Source organism: Lolium perenne, chromosome 2 (genome assembly GCF_019359855.2).
Source record: "Lolium perenne isolate Kyuss_39 chromosome 2, Kyuss_2.0, whole genome shotgun sequence".
NCBI lineage: Eukaryota > Viridiplantae > Streptophyta > Magnoliopsida > Poales > Poaceae > Lolium > Lolium perenne.
This window is the reverse complement of record NC_067245.2, coordinates 71,516,506-71,538,619: the sequence shown is the minus strand read 5'-3', so window position 1 is coordinate 71,538,619 and position 22,114 is coordinate 71,516,506. Positions and strand designations below refer to the sequence as shown.

At 46.2% G+C, this 22,114-nt stretch overlaps 1 long non-coding RNA gene across 1 annotated transcript; it reads right to left on the bottom strand.

Annotated features, from left to right (window-relative positions):
• Window positions 1-11,490: 11,490 nt before the first annotated feature.
• On the bottom strand, window positions 11,491-14,125 carry LOC127332915 (uncharacterized). Its single transcript, XR_007870765.2, has 2 exons — window positions 13,732-14,125; window positions 11,491-12,143 (listed from the first exon to the last, which is right to left on the bottom strand). It is a non-coding gene; the product is annotated as an uncharacterized lncRNA (long non-coding RNA).
• Between the last annotated feature and the right edge of the window lie 7,989 nt (window positions 14,126-22,114).

The following is a 22,114-nucleotide window of genomic DNA, read 5'->3' as shown; positions in this document are numbered from 1 at the left end:
GAGACACCACGATTTAATCCATAGGCTAAATAATCTAATCCGGTGATTTTACGATAACCATATATAGGTATGAACAGTAGAGATTCAAAAGTTCAGGTACATAAAATATCTCCCGGTTCCACAAGCACGAACACGATTGGGTACAACATACGCTAGCGGAACTTTTAATATATAGTAGATGATATGCTAGAAAAGTTATTATCAAACTGCTTTTTACTAACCATATATAAGTGTGTTACTCAGACAATTTAAAATAAGGTAATACGAATAAATCTTTGCAAAATGTATTATTTATTAATTGTTTAATAAATATTCATCTAAAAAATAAACTTCGTTTGCACCATGGAGACTCCTCTATGTTCAAAATGTAATTGGCTTCCAAAGTAGTTTGTTGTTAACAAAAACCAACTTCTAGAAAATGAAATTTTATATTGTTTAGTTCTCATACCTGAGAAGTGGGACCTTCATTAAGAAAATATAATTTGATTTTCAATTTGTAAGCTTAACTAAAAAAAGTCTAGCATTTTTTTGCTAGCTAGACCTTCATCATTATTTGCGATACAAAATATGAACTTTATAGTTCTACATCTAATACCAATATGAATCTTTAGTTGGTGTATTGATCCAACAATACTACATAAACTCCAGGGTAATATGAACTACCGGATGCCAAGAGAACATAATTGTATGTACTAAATCTTATATCATGTACAAACTGGAGATATACTCACTTATATGGTCGTTTCATTTCGATATAGAAAATAATCCTTCATAAAAAATCTAAGGATTATCAAAGATGTTACCTAAAAATTTGATATTTTATTTAACACAATATCTAGGTACGATGTACAAATGAAATAACATGAATATATCCTGAACTTTATATTTAATTCATACACACTCTCAATTAAAAGAAATATGATGCCCTCGCATTTGCGAGGGCCACTGTGCTAGTTGTATGAATAATGCATATATTATTTGATAATAATATTAATAAATGAATAATTTTTTATTTCGTATTCAAATTCCTCACAGTTTCCTAATAGTTATGCATATATTATTTTTCCACTTGTGGTTTAAAGATTTAAAGATATTAATTATTTGGCCATATTATATGAATAATGCATATATTATTTGATAATAATATTAATAAATATAAAAACAAAATTATTTCATATTCAAATTCCTCACATTTTTCTAATAGTTATGCATATATTATTTGTCCACTTGCGGTTTAAAGATTTAAAGATATTTAAATTCCTCACATTTGAATGATATATTATTATCTTATGGTAGTATTTACAACAAGGTACAACCACATTCGCGAGAGCACAGCAGGAAAGAACCGAGGAGTTAAGCGTGCTGAGGGTGGAGTAGTGTGAGGATGGGTGACCGACCGGTAAGTGACCAAGTCTAGAATTTGAGTATAGATTAAGTGTAATTAATGTTAACAATGGTCCAAGTGAGAGAGTAACGAGTCAAACAAAAAGAAAAAGGAAAAATGAAAATGAAAATGAAAAAAGATAAATGAAAAAGAAAAATAAAACCTTTTGTCCCGGTTGTGCTTACGAGCCGGACAAAAGGTCCTCCAGATCAAACCCGTGCATCGCAACCACGTGGTGGACTATATGTCTCGGCTGGTAAGCGGGCCGGGACAAAAGGCCCTTTTGTCCCACCTTCGTTGTCCCGGTTGGCCAGCCGGGACAAAAGCCTCTCACGGGCCGGGACAATAGGCATGTCTCCACTAGTGCTATATAAAGGGAGGAAACCTAACTCGTGGGGGGACGCCTCCACCCACGAATTACAGCCGCCAAAAGCCACGTTTTTGCCTCCCCCATGGATCCCATCTCCATGGGGGAGAACTCCCAATAAGCCATGAAGGAAGGGGGCTAAGGGGCGGCGCTCCCCCATGATGATGCCGGTGGTGGGGAAGGAGCTCCCCGCGCCACCACCGACGCCTCCGGCACCCAGCACCTCTCGCTGCCCCCTTCATCGTCTTCACCGCCATCTCCATTACCAAATCCTTCTTGTATACAGTGGTTCATCCTCCCACACACCTCTGTACCATCCTATGTAAACATGGTATTTGATGCTATAAGTTATAATCCTATGATCTACGTCAAGTTTGTGTAGTTTATTTGTCTTTTGATTGCTTGGTTGAATGTATTTGGTTCATTAGAGTTTTATGTTGATATGGTACAGTCCTTTGGTATCCATTATATTTGTGTGCGCATGGATTAAACATCATAGGGTTTGTAGTATGCGTAAGAGGAAGGGGTATGTTCTGCCGGAGTGATAGAAACCTAAGAACGTTGGACGTATGAGAGTAAGAGGACCATTAACTTAAGGCTATGATTGGGGAAACCTTAATGCATTGTTAGAATTTGCGGATGCTTGCTAATAATCAAATCATATAGTACTTGTAATCCCAAGTAGTGGAGTGCTTGTATATTTAGCCTCTCCCACATAGAAAACTGCATCGAAGACATTGAACCCGATTTATTCGCTAATTAAACTTGGACAAAGCCACCACAATTACCACCACTATTCCACACTCATGGTTCTGTTAGTTTAGTGTATTTTGTTGCTGCAGAAACTTACTTTACTTTCTTGTTATTTATTTCCATGCAAAGCTATCTCTAGTACTCGTATTGTTGCTCTAGTTTTATTTCCTAGATAATGCAAACGTTTTAGTGTGCGTAGAGTTATATCAGTGGTTGATAGAACTTGAGAGAACATTTATCCTACCTTTAGCTCCTCGTTGGGTTTGACACCCTTACTTATCGAAAAGGCTACACACGATCCCCTATACTTGTGGCATATCAGAGCTTGAGGCAGGATCCAGAGGAAGCCTTGTGACAGGAGCAAGAGCCTACCCCAGCCCGGGAGATTCGCTGGCTGGGGGCTGCTCGGCACCACTTCACCGCTTTGAGCGTTTCTGAGCTTTTGTGGAGATAGACTTGCTCCTCGTCTTACGCTTCTTCTTCACCGACCTGCAAGCAAGCCGGGTAAGTATAGGAGAGGGAAGCTGAAGAGAAGGGGGAAGGGTCAGGAGGCTCACCTGTCCGCGTCAAAATCATTCGACACCCACTGCGACGCACCCAGACCTATGATAGGACTCCCCAAGGATGAAGTAGGCTGGGGTTGTGGGGGGCTGCTTGGGATCCGAACAAGGACGGGGTCGACGCCTTGACCCTCCTCGGAAGAAAACCCGGAGAGGAACACGCGAGCATTCCTCCTGGCATGAGCATTCGCGTTCGCTTGGAGAGGATCAATCTCCTCGTCTTCAAGTTCAGGGACCTCCTCCCTGTTACGTTGCAAACTTATCTATAATTTTTTATGCTCCATGCTTGTTTGACACCAATTTCTATATGATTTTCTTACACTTTGTTGCACTTTTATACATTTTCCGGCACAAACCTATTGACAAGATGTCACAGTGCCAATTCCTTCTTTTCTGCTGTTTTGTATTTTAGAACAGATGTACAGGAAATATTCTCGGAATTGGATGAAACAAAAGCCAAAGATCTTATTTTTTCCGTAATGAAGATGAAGTCCAGAGGGGAGACGAAGAGGGGCCACAGGGCGACCAGACCATCCCTAGGCGTGGACCAGGCCCTGGCAGTGCCTAGGGGTGGTGTGGGGCCCCTGGCCTCCACCGACCTCGCCCTTCCGCCTATAAGAAGCCTCCCGACACGTGAACCCTAAATAAACTAGCCTCCGCCCAAGAAAAGTTTTGTAGCTCCGCCGCCATCGCAGACAAGATCCGGAGGACATAAGTCTCTGTTCCGGCACCCTGCCGGGACGGGGAATTGCTCCCGGAGCCATCTCCATCGACTCCACCACCATCTTCATCGCCATTGCTGACTCCCATGATGAGGAGTGAGTAGTTCTCCCCCGAGGCTAAGGGCTTTACCGGTAGCTATGTGGTCTATCTATCTCTCCATGTATGATCTCTATGTGATCATGAGCTTTGTAATCTAGTTGAATAATTAGATGTTATTCTTCAACTATTGTGCTACTCAAGTGGTTTTATTATGTGATCTCCGGGGACACCTTGTCCAACGGTGCGAAGGTGATAGTGTGCACACCGTGTTTGTTTCTTAAGCTTAATTTACAGAAATACTTATGCATTGTGGTGTCTAGTTAGTACCATCTTTGTATGCTCAAAGTGACAGCGTGAGGCGTACATAGATTGGGAATGCGATCTTTAAGGAATGCTTATGCATCCCTACGCAGTGAATTTGTGTTTATTATTAAACCGGAAAGTGGTTTAGAGAAGCATAGTGAAGTGATAATATCTATGTATTTAATTATGGTATCATTGTTGAGAGTGTCCACTAGTGAAAGTATGATCCCTAGGCCTTGTTTCCAAGCATTGAAACACCATTTACAACAAGTTCTGCTACATGTTCGCTTGCTGCCATTTTTATTTTTGAATGCAATTACCAGTCATAATCATCCATATTACTTTTATTTCACTATCTCTTCCCCGAACTAGTGCACCTATGTGTTGGGGACTCAAGAGACTTCTTGTATCGTAATTGCAGGGTTGCTTTAGAGGGATATCTTTGACCTCTACCTCCCTGATTTCGATAAACCTTGGGTGATCCACTTAAGGGAAACTTGATGTTGTTCTACAATACTCTGCACTCTTGGAGGCCCAACAATGTCTACAAAAGTAGAAGCGTGCCTAGACATCAAGCTTTTTTCTGGCGTTGTTGCCCGGGAGGTAATGTAAAAGGTACTCACATCCTCTGGCTACTAAGTCTTTTAGTTGCTGGTGAGTGATCGAAGTTATTTCCTTTAGATTCTGCAATTATATCTTTTTATTTCTTGTTTTTTATTTTCACTAGTTAGGCTTACTGGAAAACAACAACAAAATTAGAGAGCTTTATAGTATTTATCTTGAGTTAGGACATGAGGTGTTTGAAGAGAAAATTAAAAAAAACTTATGGAACTTTACTTGCATGCTGGTAGCAATGTTATTAGTATGAATTCTTTGGACACCATTATTGCTAATGCTATGGAGATGTCTAAGCTTGGGGAAGCTAGTTTTTATGAAAATGATCTTTTTAGTTCCCCAACTTTTGAGGAGGAAATTTGCTATGATGATACTATGCCTCCAATATATGATGATTATAATGATGATTATGTTATTTTTCGTCCACCAACTATTAAGGAGAAAATTAATTATGATTGCAATATGCCTCCTATATTTGATGATTATGGTTATGAGAATAATAATGATAGCTATTTTGTTGAATTTGCTCCCACTACAACGAATAAGAATTAATATGCTTATGTGGGGAGTAATAATTATTTTATGCATGTGGCTTATGATAAGAATGTTTTATGTGATAGTTATATTGTTGAGTTTATTCATGATGCTACTGAAAGTTATTATGAGAGAGAAAAATATGGTTGTAGAAGTTTTCATGGTACTAAAACACCTCTCTATATGCTGAAAGTTTTGAAGTTACTCTTGTTTTATCTTCCTATGCTTGTCACTTTGTTCTTTGTGGATTTATTTATGTACAAGATCCCTATGCATAGAAAGTGGGTTATACTTAAATGTATTTCATACTAGAAGGATACCCCACGCATTGAGCGGGAATTTCTCCGATAATTCTATTTTGTGAAAAACAAAAGGATATAAGTTGATTGGAATAGGATGTTATTTGTAGGAACATGCATGATTCAATTGGCGTAAATAGTCAAGAGGCTAACTTAAAAAAATTGAATTGAAATAGTTATGTAGTTGGCGGCAAAAAATTGATGATTTGGATAATTGGATGGCTTAAAAATAGATGATGTGGCTTGCATGTAGAGTATTAGTGAATGTTAGTGAGGGATGACATGGACAATTGGATGGCTAATAAAATGGATGATGTGGATAGCTTGCATGTTGACATAGACAACTTGAATGACCCTCTAGTGGGGTTTTGCTTTGTAATATATATAGATTTGCTCCTTGATGCTCTCTTTTGCTTCAATTCATATTTCTTATGTGAGTATCTTCTCAAACTGATGTGTCTAGCTGAAAGACGTTAAAGAAAAACACTCTTGGGAGATAACCACTGTTTTATTTCTGTAATTTTTTTTGTTGAGTCTTCAAATTTACCTCTGTAATAACCTCTCCTTATCATTTTTATTTCGTTTTTGTGCCAAAAATAGCCTCTAATAGGAAGAAAGTAAGATTTGGGAAATTGATGTCCTGAAAATAGATTATGTGATGTCATCATAAAATTTCATACTCCCAGATAGATAGAAATTTTGAGCTGCAAATTTTTAAGAATATTCTCCAGGTTATTATCTAACTTTCGTTAGTTGAACACTTTCCGATCTGAGCAACAGAGGATTTTCGAAAAAAAATCGATCTTTACCAGATGTTCTGTTTTGACAGATTTCTACCACTATTTGCATTTGCCTCTTAATCTCTTTCTTTTTTAGTTCTTTTGAAAAAACTGATTTTTGAACAGGTTGCTACAGTAGCTAATGTTTTAATAGATGTTTTATATATGTTAGAACTGAACCCAAGTGGATTTGTTATTTTGATTGGACGAATACTGCTAATAAGAATTGTGTGAAGTTTTGGAGGAAGGAATTTTTCAAGTGTAGGGAGAGAACAATGATGTAATGAGATTAAGTATGGAAAAAAACTCAAGCTTGGAGATGCCCATGTCACCCCAAAAAATATCCAAGAGGTACAAGCGTAAAAGCTTGCATCCCCTCTTCATCAACAAAGCATCAAGTCATCTTTCTATGCGCTATATTTTTATTTCTTCATATGGTATGTGTTGTTCTTGGAGCATCTTTATTTTTGTTTTTAGTTTAGTTTTGTTTTGTTTGCTATATCATATGGTTGGATCCTATCATTCATGTGTGGGAGAGAGACATGCTCCGTTTTCATTGCATAGAACACTCTAGTTTTCACTCTTATTGTTCTGTGAGTATTCTAGTTTGCTAGTACTGCGTTTAGCTCTTGGTTTTCCACTCTTATTTTGTTCAGAGATTGTTAGTTTTCTTTATTTACGTATGATTAGCTGTCTGGTCTTTATTGATTATCATCTATGATAGTTATTTCAAATAAATTGATTGGTGTTGGACACGAGTAAAATGTTTCATGCTTATAGTGATGCAAAAGGAAGCTTGTCTAGACCGTGGCATAGATTTTGGCATGTCATGTTGGATGTTATTCTTATCATATGCTTAGTACTTATTGTTGTAGCATGAATTGTCTCAAATAGCTGAGAGTTCATAATGTGCTATTGAAAGAATCATGTGTGGCATTCTCCTTTGATGCTTTACTAGGAAATATGCCCGCGCGTTGCGGCAGATTAATTTTTACTGGATAGTATTATTTTGCGAGAACTCAACAAACCATCAAGAAAATTTGAGAATATATGTTTCTCCTAATTTTCAAGGTTTCTAACAGTATCCATAAATCTTGGTCACCTAAATTGCTTTTTAGCTAGTTTTCATATATTTTAGAAATCTATAAGTCACCTAAAAGTTGTCATATGGACCAATTATTTGAAGCTATCCTTAAAAATACATATTCCTCAAATTTACGGTTGATGAATTTCTAGAACCTATAAAACACACCACAAAATTCCAATTGATTGAAGTCAGCCAAAAAATATTTTTTGTAACAAGACATGAAAGAACTCTTTGCTAAAAGAGTTAGGGAAAATAGACAACGTTCAAGTTTTTTTGCGAGGGAAAAGGAAATGATATTAAAGTCCCGTTCTTACAGAAAGGTCCAGCTTGAAAAGATAAAAATTACAGATAAGGCCACTGGATCCCGATGTCGAGCTCGATGCCGCCGGTGGCGCGCCGCCGCCGCCGTACCTCTCGATGGCTTGGATTAGGTACAGGCCCTCCGCGGCCGGGAAGTCGCCGGACGCCAGCTCCAGGGGGCTTACACCGCGGCCCTCCATCTCCATCGCGAGACTCCGCTCCACCTTCTTCTCCATATCCAGTACAAACCGGCCCAGCCGCCACGCCGGCGCCGGAGAGGGCTTGAGAAGCTCCACAGATCCGCGGATCCGCAAGCTCCAGGAAGACGAGAGCTCCACCGCGGAGCTCCGAAGAGCACCGCCGTCGAAGAGGATGAGCTCCGCCGCAAAACGCCACGCCGACCACACCACCTCCTTCTCAGCGCCGCCGGCAGGCCACCTAGAGAACCCTACACTATGTACAAGCCGTCGATCGATGATTCCCCACCCTCCCGCCGCCGGGGCAGCCACTGGAGGAGGAGGAATCGGCGACCCGACGGCGAGCGAGGTGGATCTCCGGTAAGGTTTCAGAAAAACGCCCCTCCCTACTGTAGCGGGGGAAGCGGAACGACCAAGCTTCGTTATGACAGACAATGTTCAAGTTAAAATCTATTATTTTGTCTTGATTGCATACACTCCATTGCAGTTATGAATTATGTTTAATCAAGCTAATGACTAAATTAGGTTACATGGTGGTAGGGTAGGATTAGTCAATTACACACTGTATGTCTTCCTTAAAATTAAAAACGATATATGTATGTCAGCTTCCTCCCTTTGTTTCCTTGGTCCTGCACAAGACTGCTTAATCTCTCGTGGAAGCTGAAACAGAAAACCGATTCAGTAGGATCCAGTAGTGGCAAAATCGAGTACCATCTCATTTCAGTACCGACGGAAAAAAAAGAAGGCCCTCGTGTTTTCATTCGCCCTGCCGCTTCCCTCTCCTACAGAGGCACAGGCCTGCTCCTTTTAAGTCGCTTTCCCATACCTTTCTTCTTCCTTCTGAAATTCGTTTTCCTCCCTCATGGCACCGGTGTGCAATTCCTCGTTTTTCTTCCGTGCAATTCCTCTTTTAATCCCGCTACCACGTTAGATCTTAGACCATACAATACAATGATTCTGCTTCTTGTTGTGGCTTGTTGCAACCTAGAAAAATTAGGCATATAAACCGGTGGAACTCCTTATACGGAAGCGAGGTGGAACTAATCGACACTTAATATATGTGTATTAAGGTGTTGAGCGATAATTTGCTCCGTGCTCCTGGATCTTCCGGATCGGCTCTTTGCCAGTTAATTGGGCCGCAGGCACGGCCTGACGGACAGCGATGACAGTGAGATATCCCGTGAGCCTGATGGGTGCGCGACCCGATGGTCCGAACCGCGCCCGCGCCCCTGCAGACGCTCGTCGGAGCGCTCGACGGAGCCCTTGCAGACGCTCCACGTGCTCGCGGACGCAGCCACTGATTCTTCTTCCGCTCGCGGACGAAGCGGGGTGTCTCGAGGTTGTGCGGGCCAGCCCGCGTGGGCGGCGGGCGGCGTTCACCCGCACGCTGCTGCGCCGGGATGTGGCCGCGGCGAGTTCCGTGCGCCCGCGCCCTTGCAGACGCTCGACGGCGTCGCGCGAGGCCTTGGCAGGGAGAAGCCCACGTGGGCGGCGTTGACCCACGGCGAGCGACGCTGCTGGGCCGGGATGTGGCCGCGGCGAGTTCCGTGCACCCGTGCCCTTGCAGACGACGAGTTCCATGCGCTAGCACTCCTGCAGACGCTCGACGGCCTGGCCATGTGGAAACGGACGCGGTGGAGAGGAAGAGGAAAAGAACCAGACGAACCGGTACTGTGGCAATTTGATGTAATATGTGATTTGGTGGGAGGGCAAAATCGTTCAAAAAATTGTTGGACGAAAATTTTGGCAGAAACCTTACTTCCTTTATTATTAGGTATAGACTAGGAAACGTGCCCGTGCGTTGCAACGGGATAGAAAAATAATAAATTGTGAATCTATTTTACACTGCAGGCACAATGAAAGTTTGAATGTATCTATACGAATGGTGTAAGTATATTATTATAAGAGGACTTTACTACAAAGAAATCAGTATATAGCCATCGGTCAAAAGAATTTCCCACAAAAACCTCGAGACCTTCTTATCCTCTGTCATGTCCATCATACTGATCAGAATGTTCAAGAAGCTAATTTTGTGGAAATGGGTCAAGGGATCACCCGTAGCAATTGGTAGCCAAGCAAGCACCATCCTTCTAGACTGTCTCCTCCCTTGCTCGGATGTTAGGCATCGCCTCGCTTCTGTTAAGTACCTCCATGTTCAAATGCGCATAGTCTTACCCTACCACGCATCACCATATCTCCTCGCTTTTGTCAAGTCGCGCTGCAGAAAAAAACAATATCAAATAGTTTTATGCTTTTAACTAAAAAAAAATCACCCATGTCATTCGGTGTCCATATTAAGCATCATAATTCAATGGTTAATAGTAAAAAATAACTTGTGTGGCAGTGAAAGCTTTGTTGCTCACACTACATCAAAGGTTTGTTCGTTGGATGGTTTTTGATCACATCTTCGTTGTGGGCAACACCATCGGCAGTGGATTGAATCTGTTTTAGAATCGGTTTGGCCTTGGCCTCCAGGACATGATCCTCTACGAACAACAACAAATATCTGCCACACATTGAAAGATCAACCGACATCTTTCAATGTTTTACAACAAAGTATTATGATGAGGAATTTTTTTAAATTACTATCCAGTATATAGAAAAATAAGATGATTTCCAGATCCATCATTTAGTATGATTGCAGTAAGTAAACCAGTAACATGTAGATGCGAACAACTCACATCTTCTTGAAGTGACTACATATGCTTCTTCTTGAAAGCCTGCCAACCGAGTAACCAAGCAAGAGTAAGAAACAGATAGTGCTTTTTATGGTCTAAAATAGTGACGAGCAATATATACATGCAATAACTATATTAGCAAACACTTTCTAATGTTTCTATACCAATAGCGTCATACAGTTACGCGGGGAACGGTACAAAGGTCATATTGGCTGGTAACTGCGACTGATATATGTGGCATGGAATTCACTTGTCAGGATCACTGAACTCCAAAATAAATGGTGACACAGCTGCACACGACAATATGCAGCAAAGAAACTTCTCGTCCCCGGCGTGGCTGACGCAGGAGACTGCGAGCACAAGCGGACTCGAGCTGCTCGACGCGCCTCGGGAGGTCCTCGACGGCGTCGCGCTCGGTGAGCGCTGCGCGCCCATCCCGGCGGCCTCAGCCCAGCCGTCCGGCGAAGGACGCCAACGTGATGGAGGGCTGGTCTTAAGTAACGCGAGTGATTTTTCTGCGAAATGTGGTGTGCCGCCTTTAGGTATTTCACGTTCAGCTAAAAGATTGTACGAGTACATTCAGCGCACTGCACACAGTGATATACAATTAGGCCTCGTTCGGTTCCTGCGGGATCAATCCGCGCAGGGAGTAAACACCCGTGTATTCGGGTGATCCCATCATGTCACCCCAATCCCACCAACCCTCCCCCTGCCGGATTCTGGTCCCTACTGCTCATTCGGTTAATCCCGCTGGAGCACACACACAGCGCCTAGCAGCAGCACATGCAGTTAGGCAGCGGCAATGGACAAGCAGCATCAGCTCGTTAGTGCACACAGCAGATTATAAGTACTTCATAGCAACTTTGAATCAATTTTCGGTGACAATGAAAACTTGATTTCAGTAAAATTGTTATCTCAAACAAAATACACATCAAGTGCTCTGAAAGAGAGTCATCAGCTTATTACAATAACACAAACATAAATATCACTTTGTTCAGTTTGAAGCATGATGCATCAAGTTCTCTGATCCACGAGGTCCTTGAACTCTTCACAACTGGAAGGATGATTTGGCAACTCAGCTCCTCATTCCTCTCTTTTTTTTAGCATCTAATTTTCAAAGAGTATGCTGACTGACGGTGCTTCCCAAAGAGTACGCTGACACGAGTTCATCATTCAGGTCCTGCACCCCAATCGCCACACAATTCGCAGCTCGGCGATAGTGCACCGCCACGTTTAGATGAAAGTACAAGTAGCAACATGACTAAACCAAGCTAGCTTGTACTACATGGCTGAACCAAACATCAGTTTAGCAGTCTTTTTGCCAATATTACACCACATATTGACATATATTCACGGCTAAATAGCAAAACGCAGCATAGAATAGCCAGATCAAAATAACTTGCTAGACATCTGATCAAACATTAGTCGGTTCATCCTTGATCTCCCATCATATAAGCTGGACATCGAAGGAAAATTGTGACAGACGACAAGATCTAAAAAAGCTTCATCATGTCATGTCTTTCTCCTGTATTTAAGAAATAATAAGGTGCTTCAGATTTACGTATCTTACAACTATTATAAATAAACTGATGGGCAGACAAAACAAGGTAAAAAGTTTGATCATTTGACATATCTATGATACAGATAGAATGATTACCAGCAAACAAGGTTACACACTCATACTTGTACAAAACAATCACTGGAGTATTAACTTTTTTTTGCATGTTTCTGTGTCACTACAAAAAGGACCATCCTTTGGGCCTCTTGCTGATATACTCTGCGGCCACTAGCAATCAAAAACTAAAGAAACATGGGCATGCTAGGTCCTCGTTCGTGTAGTAATATGACATCCAGAATTGCATAATATATGACTGAAACTACCTGGAAACTTTGTCGCAAAAAAAAAAAACTACCTGGAAACTGTCATATGTAAAATAGCAGGATACGATACATTTGAATGCACACTATGCTCTATTTTCGCAAGATAATTTAACTGACTTTACTTGTATAAAGAAACTAATGACGGAATAATTCTCAGGTTACTTCTTCAATCCAGAAAACTCAACAAGTGATATTAGTAATATGCAAAGGCCCTAGTAAGATTATGTTTTCAACAGAAAACAAGTCTTATATTTTATATGAACTAAAAGGCCTGATCCCCTCTAACACTTCTGAAGAAACTGAGAAAAGAACAAGGCATCACCAAATACCGATGCTACTTCAAGAATATCTCATCAAAGAAATCTACAGAGAAAACCCATGGCAGATAGCTATGCAAGCAGTAGGATATTACCAATAATACGTTGTCAGTGCATTTTTCAGAGCTATGCATACAAACTTCTGACAGCAGCCTCACAGTTATACATAAGTGTAGCTAAACCTATAAGAACACATACAAGATTCACTCGCTAGTCCAAAATCGTGTCACTCTTATTCTATCTCAAATTTACGCTACACAAAATTGTGTCACTAGTCCAAGATTCGCTAACTATTGAAATTCATTACCAGAACTCCATCTTTATTACCGGTTGGACTATACAAAGCCTAGAGCTGAGTTACCAAATAATGCACCAACCACTCCACTAGTTTCCCCAATATTGCTCAAGCGTTGTGCTCTAGTAATAAAACAATTTTAGCTTGTGTATTAGCAAGTTGTATGAAACTGTAAGTTTAGCACCCATGTTCCAATCATACTTTGGAAACTGTTTTAGAAACTGATCTCAAAGGGAGCGGCCTAAGCTACTGCTAGTACTTGTAATCATGTGAGAACAATCGGCATCAATCAGTCTACAAAGAAGCAGGATACAATACGTGTACTATGCTGAACTCTTGAGTTCGGTTCGTAAGTCTTGTTAGTGGATGCACCTGCTACACAGCCAAGAATATATAGCACACAACCAGCTTCCAATACGGTCACTAATCATGCTGTCACTTAGCAATTGAGGTTCCAGGTGCTAGCTTACAGGAAAAAGAGTTAGTATGCCGCAACTGCCCAACCGTTCGAGCCCACAAAGCTGCTACTGCCAACGCATCAACAACAGAGATCGTCGGGTGTTGCCAAGAACCCTAGAAATCGTCGACAGTCAAGAGGAGGAAGAAGAGTAGGGGCATACCAGTGCGAAGCATCCGGAGATAGAGAGGGCGCCAGAGATGACGTCTCAAGGGCGACGCCGAGCTCGGACGGAGGTGGGGTTTCCGGGTCTATCCCGCGCCGCTCGGCTGGTCTCTCTACCGCCGATTGGAGAGGGAGGAGGGAGGGAGCGTGTCCTTGATCTGCTCGGCTGGCTGCGCCGCCGCTGTCCATCCGCCCCTGCCGCCGCGCCGCCGCGCCGCCGGCCCGTCCAGATCGCGGGAGAGGCATAGGTCACTTGCGGTCTCGTACCGATTCGGGATCTGATCCACGGGATGAGAGTCGTGTATTTTTTTCCCTGCGAAATGAAGGGGATTGGGGCGAAATTGGGCGTCGTCGAATCCCGGGAGGGTTTAACCGAACACGTCTTAAGAGAATGCCGGGATTAAACACACGTGGGTGTGATCCCGGTTAAAACACGGGGATTTCGATCCGCACCCCCCCCCCCCCCCCCCCCCCGCCCGGGTTGGGACAAATAAACGAGGCCTTAGGGCGCGTTTGATAGGCTGCATCCTCCTTGGCTCGCATCGGGCCAGCAATTTTCTCTCTGTTTGGTTGCCTGGGCCGAGCCGCGTTGTTGTAGCAACCGCTTCTCAAAGCAGTGTCGGGCGAGGCCCTAGAGGAACGCCCGGTTCGGCAGTTTCCAGCGGTGAAGGCAAATCTCCACGCCCGCTGATGCAAAGTGGAATCTTCGGCGCACGGGTGGAGACGAGAATGGAGATGATGGGAGCTGCGGCGCGCATCGGCAAAAAGCAAAAAGGGGGGCGGGAAGGATTCTGTCACCTCCCGACGCTCGCCATGGCCTATTTCTACCCCCTCCTCCACTGCCCCCCCCCCCCCCAAATTTCGAGCTCCTCCTCCCATCGGCAACCAGGTAAGAGGCGCATGCATCTCCGGTCGGTGACGGTTGCAGCGGCGGTGGCGGCGACTACATCTGGGCTACTTCCTGGTCCAGCGCATCTTCACCTCCGGCCATGACTGTAAGCCATCCCTTATCCCCGTACCGCGGTGATGTTTAGATCTAGGTTAGGAGTAGTCAGATCTTGCTTAGGGTTTGGTCTTGTAGCAGGGGTTAGTTCGAATTGTAGTGAACTATCATGATCTAGCTAGGATTCGACATTTCCGTATGCTACTGCCATGATCTTGCCTAGGGCTTGTTCTTGTGGCAGGGGTTAGTCTAAAATGTGCTCACCTGCCATGATCTTGCAAGGGTTTGTGTTATTCATCGTTGCAATGAACTGCTAGTCTGATTTTGGATGATTGTTGGTACGGTTTGTGCTATTCACAGTTGCAATGAACTGCTTGTCTGATTTAGGTTGTACTACGATGTCTGTAGGACTCTTTCTGCGATGACTTTAGCCAGGCGCTTGTCTGCGTTGGGGACTCTCAGATCCCTTCGCAAGTTCCGGATTCGCAGCCCATGTATGAGTCCAACACTACAAGAAATGTGTTGACTTGTGACCTTCTGGCAATGACCCTCGGGAAAATCGTCATGATTCTATGACGATTTTGCACTACATGGTCGTTAGCTATTTTGGGGGTTCAAAAGTACAAAAAAATTACCGATCTAAGTTGAAAACGTCGTAATTTGCTTTCATAAAATAGTCATAGTCGGAAGGATTTGATCTAAGAGGTTATTTCTAGCCGAGTATAGCCGCTAATACAATGTTATGAGTTGGATGCCACGTCATCCGCATTGCCTACGTGTGCTATCTATGTGTCGCTTTTTAGCTACGTGTCATTTCTGATCATTTTTTTGAACTCACTAATAGGTGGGACCCATGGCCAGTGAACTCTTGGGCTACTACTGTGTTATCTATATTTTTGGGCTGTTGTTTTTTCTTCTGACGAATAGGCCCATAGCCACAAATCGGCCCCATAGCCCGTCGCAGAAATCGGCCCATACATGAATTAATTCCTGCAAAATATGCGATGGCTGGGAATCAAACTCGCGACCCAGCGCTGCCAGGGACTAGTCCCAACAGCTGTTGTTTGAAAGACCGAAGTTTTGCTATGTGTCTATTACAGTAATAGAGCACCGGCACAAGAGCCTGTAGTAACTTAGCAGAAATTCCCCCATCTCGTGCAATCGTGCTTGGTATCTGCGGGGGCGGGCGCAACCGGTGGGGGCGGACGCGAGGATCTTCTGGTAGAGATTGGCGGGGACTGACAGAGGGGGAGGCGGCGGTGGTGGTGGTGGTGGTGCCGGCCCCGCGGCGGTGGTGGTGCTGGTGCCCGGCCCCACGGCCGAGCAAGTGGGAGGCCTCCTCGTCGGTGGATCTGCTCGACCACGTCGTCGTTCGCCTCAGCCATGACGGTTTGTCGCCGCAGGACTCCCCTTCGGCGGACACCTCCCGGTCTGCACCCATCTCCCCTCTCCCCTCTCTATCTATTCTTCTCTAGCAGTCTAACAGATAGTTTCACATGAACAAAACCTCTCCTTTTTCCCAGCTGTGTAAATTTTTGAGCAAATTGAAATAAATGGTATCCCTTTTCCTTGGATTGTTAGGAGTGATTCACAATGTGTCGATTTTGATTATGCCAGGCTAGAAAAAACACCTTTTTCCGTTCCCGGTCATACCAGTTGTTTGGAAAATATTCATCTATATCTATACCTAATAATAAAGAAAATAAGGTTTCTTGCGGTCCAACATATTTTTGGACCAAATTACCCTCCCACTAAATCTTCTTGCGGTCGAACATATTTTTGGACCAAATTACCCTCCCACTAAATCACATATTATGCACCGGGCTGCCTTGTCCACCAGTAGGTATCCTCGCAGCGTACGTTTAGGGCATCTCCAGCGGCACGACGCAAATAGACGCTGAGCGACCGTTTGTGTCCGCCGTGACCGAAAATGCGTCGTGCACCACCTCCAGCGGGGCGACGCAAAGTGGTCGGGCCGTCCGCGGAGACGCAAACCTGGCCCAAATATGCGTCAGGTTTGCTTCTCGGCGGACACTGTGTGGACGCGCAAAGTGTCCGCTCGCGTCTCCACCGGACCCGCATGGCAGTGAGTCTGCACCGAGGGCACCGCTTCGGCGGTCAGCGCTTCCGCTTCTGCGTCGCAGGCTTCGCCATCAATGGCGCGGCTGCCTGTTCTGCGCGCGCACTGGCGGGCGGCGGCTGGGCTTCTGCGCCGCCTTCAATGGCATCGTATCCCGTGCGCGGCCGCCTTAAAAGTCCACCGGCCGTGTCGCTCCTTCGCCCACACCACACCTCCACTCGAACCACCACCGCCGCAGCGCCATGGGGAAGAAAAATGACTTCGAGGCCTCCGTCAGCGGCACCAAGAAGATCCCGCTCCCCGTCACGGTGGGGAGGCTCATGCACGGCAAATGGATGCCGTGCGATGACGCCTGGTCCGGCGTGCAGCTGCCTGGCGGCTGGCGGCTCAGCTGTCGCCGGGTGCCCATCCCTCCAGTACCTACGCGTGAGCCTGATCGGACCGCGGAGATCCGGCGCCGGAGGCGGTATCTGCCGGCGGACCTCCGCGCCGATCCGGCGTACGCCATCGACTCGGAGCTTTGGCATACGTACCTGTCCACGGAGACGGACAGGAGACGAAGGGCAGGCTTCATGGGCGACGGGGATTATCCCTTCGGCCCTGCACCGCCGGCTCGTCGTCAGCAGGCGCCGACCCGACGTCAGTAGACGCAGCACAACGACGCCCACGACCGCGAGGACGACGACGATGAAGCCTACGCCGCGTACGACAACGACGACTACGTCGAGGCGCTCGCGTACCATAGCGAGGAGGTGAAGGAAGACAGCGATGACTACGTCGCTGTCGTCTTCCACGAATGGCAGCAGGCCATGGCGGAGGGCCGGAACTTCGACTTCCCGGAGAACATGATGGACGACGAGATGGTGAAGGTCGCTGTCCTCGTCTCCGAGTACGACGCGCCGGTGCAGCCGCCGCTGCCCCGCTACGCCACCGCCGTCATGCCGCCGGGCCTGTCGGCGGATGAAGCACTTCGACAGGCGCTCCTGGAGTCGGCGGCGCCTCCTCCACCGCCGCCACAGCCTTATGTCTGGGCGCCTCAACCGCCCCCCGAAACTTGGTTTCGGTGATGACGGCGGCTACGGAACTTTTCGTTGATGGAGGCTCTGGTCCCTGGGGTTTTCCCGATACGAGGAATAAATAGGCGGAAGTGACAAGGTATCAACTTGTCAATGCCTATGGATTGTAGGCTAGGGTTTAGTTAGAAGTAGAGGGCAAGTAGATCTCGAAGGTTTCAGCCGGAAAGTACTCGACGATTGTGAAAACTAGGGTTTGTAACAATGATTCGATTATCTCTTCGTCCCTCGACTCCCCCTTTATATAGGAGGTGGAGCCGAGGGATTCGTGCTATACAAGCTACAGAGTCCGGGACGGTTTCTAACTCATCCCGCCAGATTACAAATAACACTTCCTATTACAACTCAACTTTCCTTAATATATCTTGGGCTCCCGAATCTTCTTATTCTTCGGGTAGTGGGCCTTCAATAAACCCCGGGTACTATCTTCGGCAGGCCCATTTGGGATGCCTATGTCAGTAGCCCCCGAGATTTTGCTTGAATTGTAGAGTCAGGGAAAATCTCCACTGTTTATTTTTATTCGAGAGCTTTTAACTTTTTTATATTTCTTCACATAAAGTTCTATATTGTACAGGGATAATGGTAATTGGGGCTAGTTCATCTGACGGATCAGGTACTAGTTAACTGCTCTAGTGGCAATCCGCAAAAACCTACTTCAAAATCACGTCCCTGGACATGATCTCGGGATACTGGTGTAAACTTCGACAGGTGCCGCTTATTATTAGGTTTCTTGCGGTCCAACATATTTTTGGACCAAATTACCCTCCCACTAAATCTTCTTGCGGTCGAACATATTTTTGGACCAAATTACCCTCCCACTAAATCACATATTATGCACCGGGCTGCCTTGTCCACCAGTAGGTATCCTCGCAGCGTACGTTTAGGGCATCTCCAGCGGCACGACGCAAATAGACGCTGAGCGACCGTTTGTGTCCGCCGTGACCGAAAATGCGTCGTGCACCACCTCCAGCGGGGCGACGCAAAGTGGTCAGGCCGTCCGCGGAGACGCAAACCTGGCCCAAATATGCGTCAGGTTTGCTTCTCGGCGGACACTGTGTGGACGCGCAAAGTGTCCGCTCGCGTCTCCACCGGACCCGCATGGCAGTGAGTCTGCACCGAGGGCACCGCTTCGGCGGTCAGCGCTTCCGCTTCTGCGTCGCAGGCTTCGCCATCAATGGCGCGGCTGCCTGTTCTGCGCGCGCACTGGCGGGCGGCGGCTGGGCTTCTGCGCCGCCTTCAATGGCATCGTATCCCGTGCGCGGCCGCCTTAAAAGTCCACCGGCCGCGTCGCTCCTTCGCCCACACCACACCTCCACTCGAACCACCACCGCCGCAGCGCCATGGGGAAGAAAAATGACTTCGAGGCCTCCGTCAGCGGCACCAAGAAGATCCCGCTCCCCGTCACGGTGGGGAGGCTCATGCACGGCAAATGGATGCCGTGCGATGACGCCTGGTCCGGCGTGCAGCTGCCTGGCGGCTGGCGGCTCAGCTGTCGCCGGGTGCCCATCCCTCCAGTACCTACGCGTGAGCCTGATCGGACCGCGGAGATCCAGCGCCGGAGGCGGTATCTGCCGGCGGACCTCCGCGCCGATCCGGCGTACGCCATCGACTCGGAGCTTTGGCATACGTACCTGTCCACGGAGACGGACAGGAGACGAAGGGCAGGCTTCATGGGCGACGGGGATTATCCCTTCGGCCCTGCACCGCCGGCTCGTCGTCAGCAGGCGCCGACCCGACGTCAGTAGACGCAGCACAACGACGCCCACGACCGCGAGGACGACGACGATGAAGCCTACGCCGCGTACGACAACGACGACTACGTCGAGGCGCTCGTGTACCATAGCGAGGAGGTGAAGGAAGACAGCGACGACTACGTCGCTGTCGTCTTCCACGAATGGCAGCAGGCCATGGCGGAGGGCCGGAACTTCGACTTCCCGGAGAACATGACGGACGACGAGATGGTGAAGGTCGCTGTCCTCGTCTCCGAGTACGACGCGCCGGTGCAGCCGCCGCTGCCCCGCTACGCCACCGCCGTCATGCCGCCGGGCCTGTCGGCGGATGAAGCACTTCGACAGGCGCTCCTGGAGTCGGCGGCGCCTCCTCCACCGCCGCCACAGCCTTATGTCTGGGCGCCTCAACCGCCCCCCGAAACTTGGTTTCGGTGATGACGGCGGCTACGGAACTTTTCGTTGATGGAGGCTCTGGTCCCTGGGGTTTTCCCGATACGAGGAATAAATAGGCGGAAGTGACAAGGTATCAACTTGTCAATGCCTATGGATTGTAGGCTAGGGTTTAGTTAGAAGTAGAGGGCAAGTAGATCTCGAAGGTTTCAGCCGGAAAGTACTCGACGATTGTGAAAACTAGGGTTTGTAACAATGATTCGATTATCTCTTCGTCCCTCGACTCCCCCTTTATATAGGAGGTGGAGCCGAGGGATTCGTGCTATACAAGCTACAGAGTCCGGGACGGTTTCTAACTCATCCCGCCAGATTACAAATAACACTTCCTATTACAACTCAACTTTCCTTAATATATCTTGGGCTCCCGAATCTTCTTATTCTTCGGGTAGTGGGCCTTCAATAAACCCCGGGTACTATCTTCGGCAGGCCCATTTGGGATGCCTATGTCAGTAGCCCCCGAGATTTTGCTTGAATTGTAGAGTCAGGGAAAATCTCCACTGTTTATTTTTATTCGAGAGCTTTTAACTTTTTTATATTTCTTCACATAAAGTTCTATATTGTACAGGGATAATGGTAATTGGGGCTAGTTCATCTGACGGATCAGGTACTAGTTAACTGCTCTAGTGGCAATCCGCAAAAACCTACTTCAAAATCACGTCCCTGGACATGATCTCGGGATACTGGTGTAAACTTCGACAGGTGCCGCTTAAGGTCTTACCATTCTGTCGAGTCCCAGTCAAATTTATCGAGTACCTAACGCGTCCGTTAGGATTTTTCTTCGTATCTGTTGATACGGATAAAAGTAGCAGAGCGCAGTCTTCGGCGATGCCACGCCCAATGAAACGGATCTGGGGTCTTACCTTCGCAAATTTACGGCATTCAGAAATTGATCGCAACTTTGGCGTTCTGAGAATATATTGTCGAGTGCTTTTCCGGCTGTTGGAATGGCACATTTTATCGAGTCAAATATGACTTATATTGCTCTCCCGATGGGAGTATATGTAGAGTTAATTATAACTCGAAATATACTCTCTTGCTTTTCTATCTTTCCTTTGTTAATTTCATCGGGCACGCGAACAGCGTTCCCGATGGGAGTAGCCCCCGAGGCTACAACCAAGAACTTGTGCTTGGTTGTAGGCTCAACATTTTAGTCCACCTTGTCGCTATATTGTCATTATTTCCCAATATGATCTCTCTCTTCTTTTTTTTATCTCTCGGGTGCGCGAACAGCGCTCCCGATGGGAGTAGCCCCCGAGGCTACAGCCAAGGACTTGTGCTTGGTTGTAGGCTCCCGCAATTTCTATATTGCCATACTCGAAATTTTACTTTTTATCGAAGTAGCCCCCGAGCATTTGGGCAAAAACTTGTATTTGATCAAAGGCTCCCGAAGTATTTAATAATTCCTCCTGTCGCCAATCTTCTTTTATTTTTCTTGTCGACATGCTTCCCTTAATCAAATTTACTCCATCTTTGTTAATAGTCTTGATTTTTCTGCCTTGTGGGTCCATTGTTTCCACCATGTTGACACGTCGGGCAAGTGGGGGACACACGTCCTCCGCTTTTTCTGGCGCACGTACAGTAACGCCTATCTCAGTAAAAATACCTTTTTACCCTTTTATCTAGAAGATTTTTTGCCACCACACGATTTCTTCATCCAACGGTGCATTGCCTCGCCCGATTCTTATATAAACCTTTCTTCAACCTCCGTTCACTCCTTCGCTTGCGCCGCACATCTGTTCCCCTTCGCAAAAACTTCCTCTGCGCCCAACTCTCTCTGATCTTCTGCACTCACGAACATTGCTTTGCCCTTTGCCGTTGATGCCACCGCGCACGCGACTCACTCGCCACAGCACTCCAGAATCCAAGATGGCCGCCGAAGATCTTGAGTGGGAGAGATCTAAAATCTCCAACCAGGACGTCAACACGCTGAAGAGGCTTGGCCTCATGAAGAAGGAAGACGCCATCCGCTTTCCCAGCGAAGAAAGCTACCCCAACCCTCCAATGGAGTACCGGGTTAGTTTCGTTGATCACCTCATCCGCGGCCTTTCGGCCCCAATTCACGATTTCCTCCGCGGCCTCCTTTTTGTTTACGGGATTCAACTGCA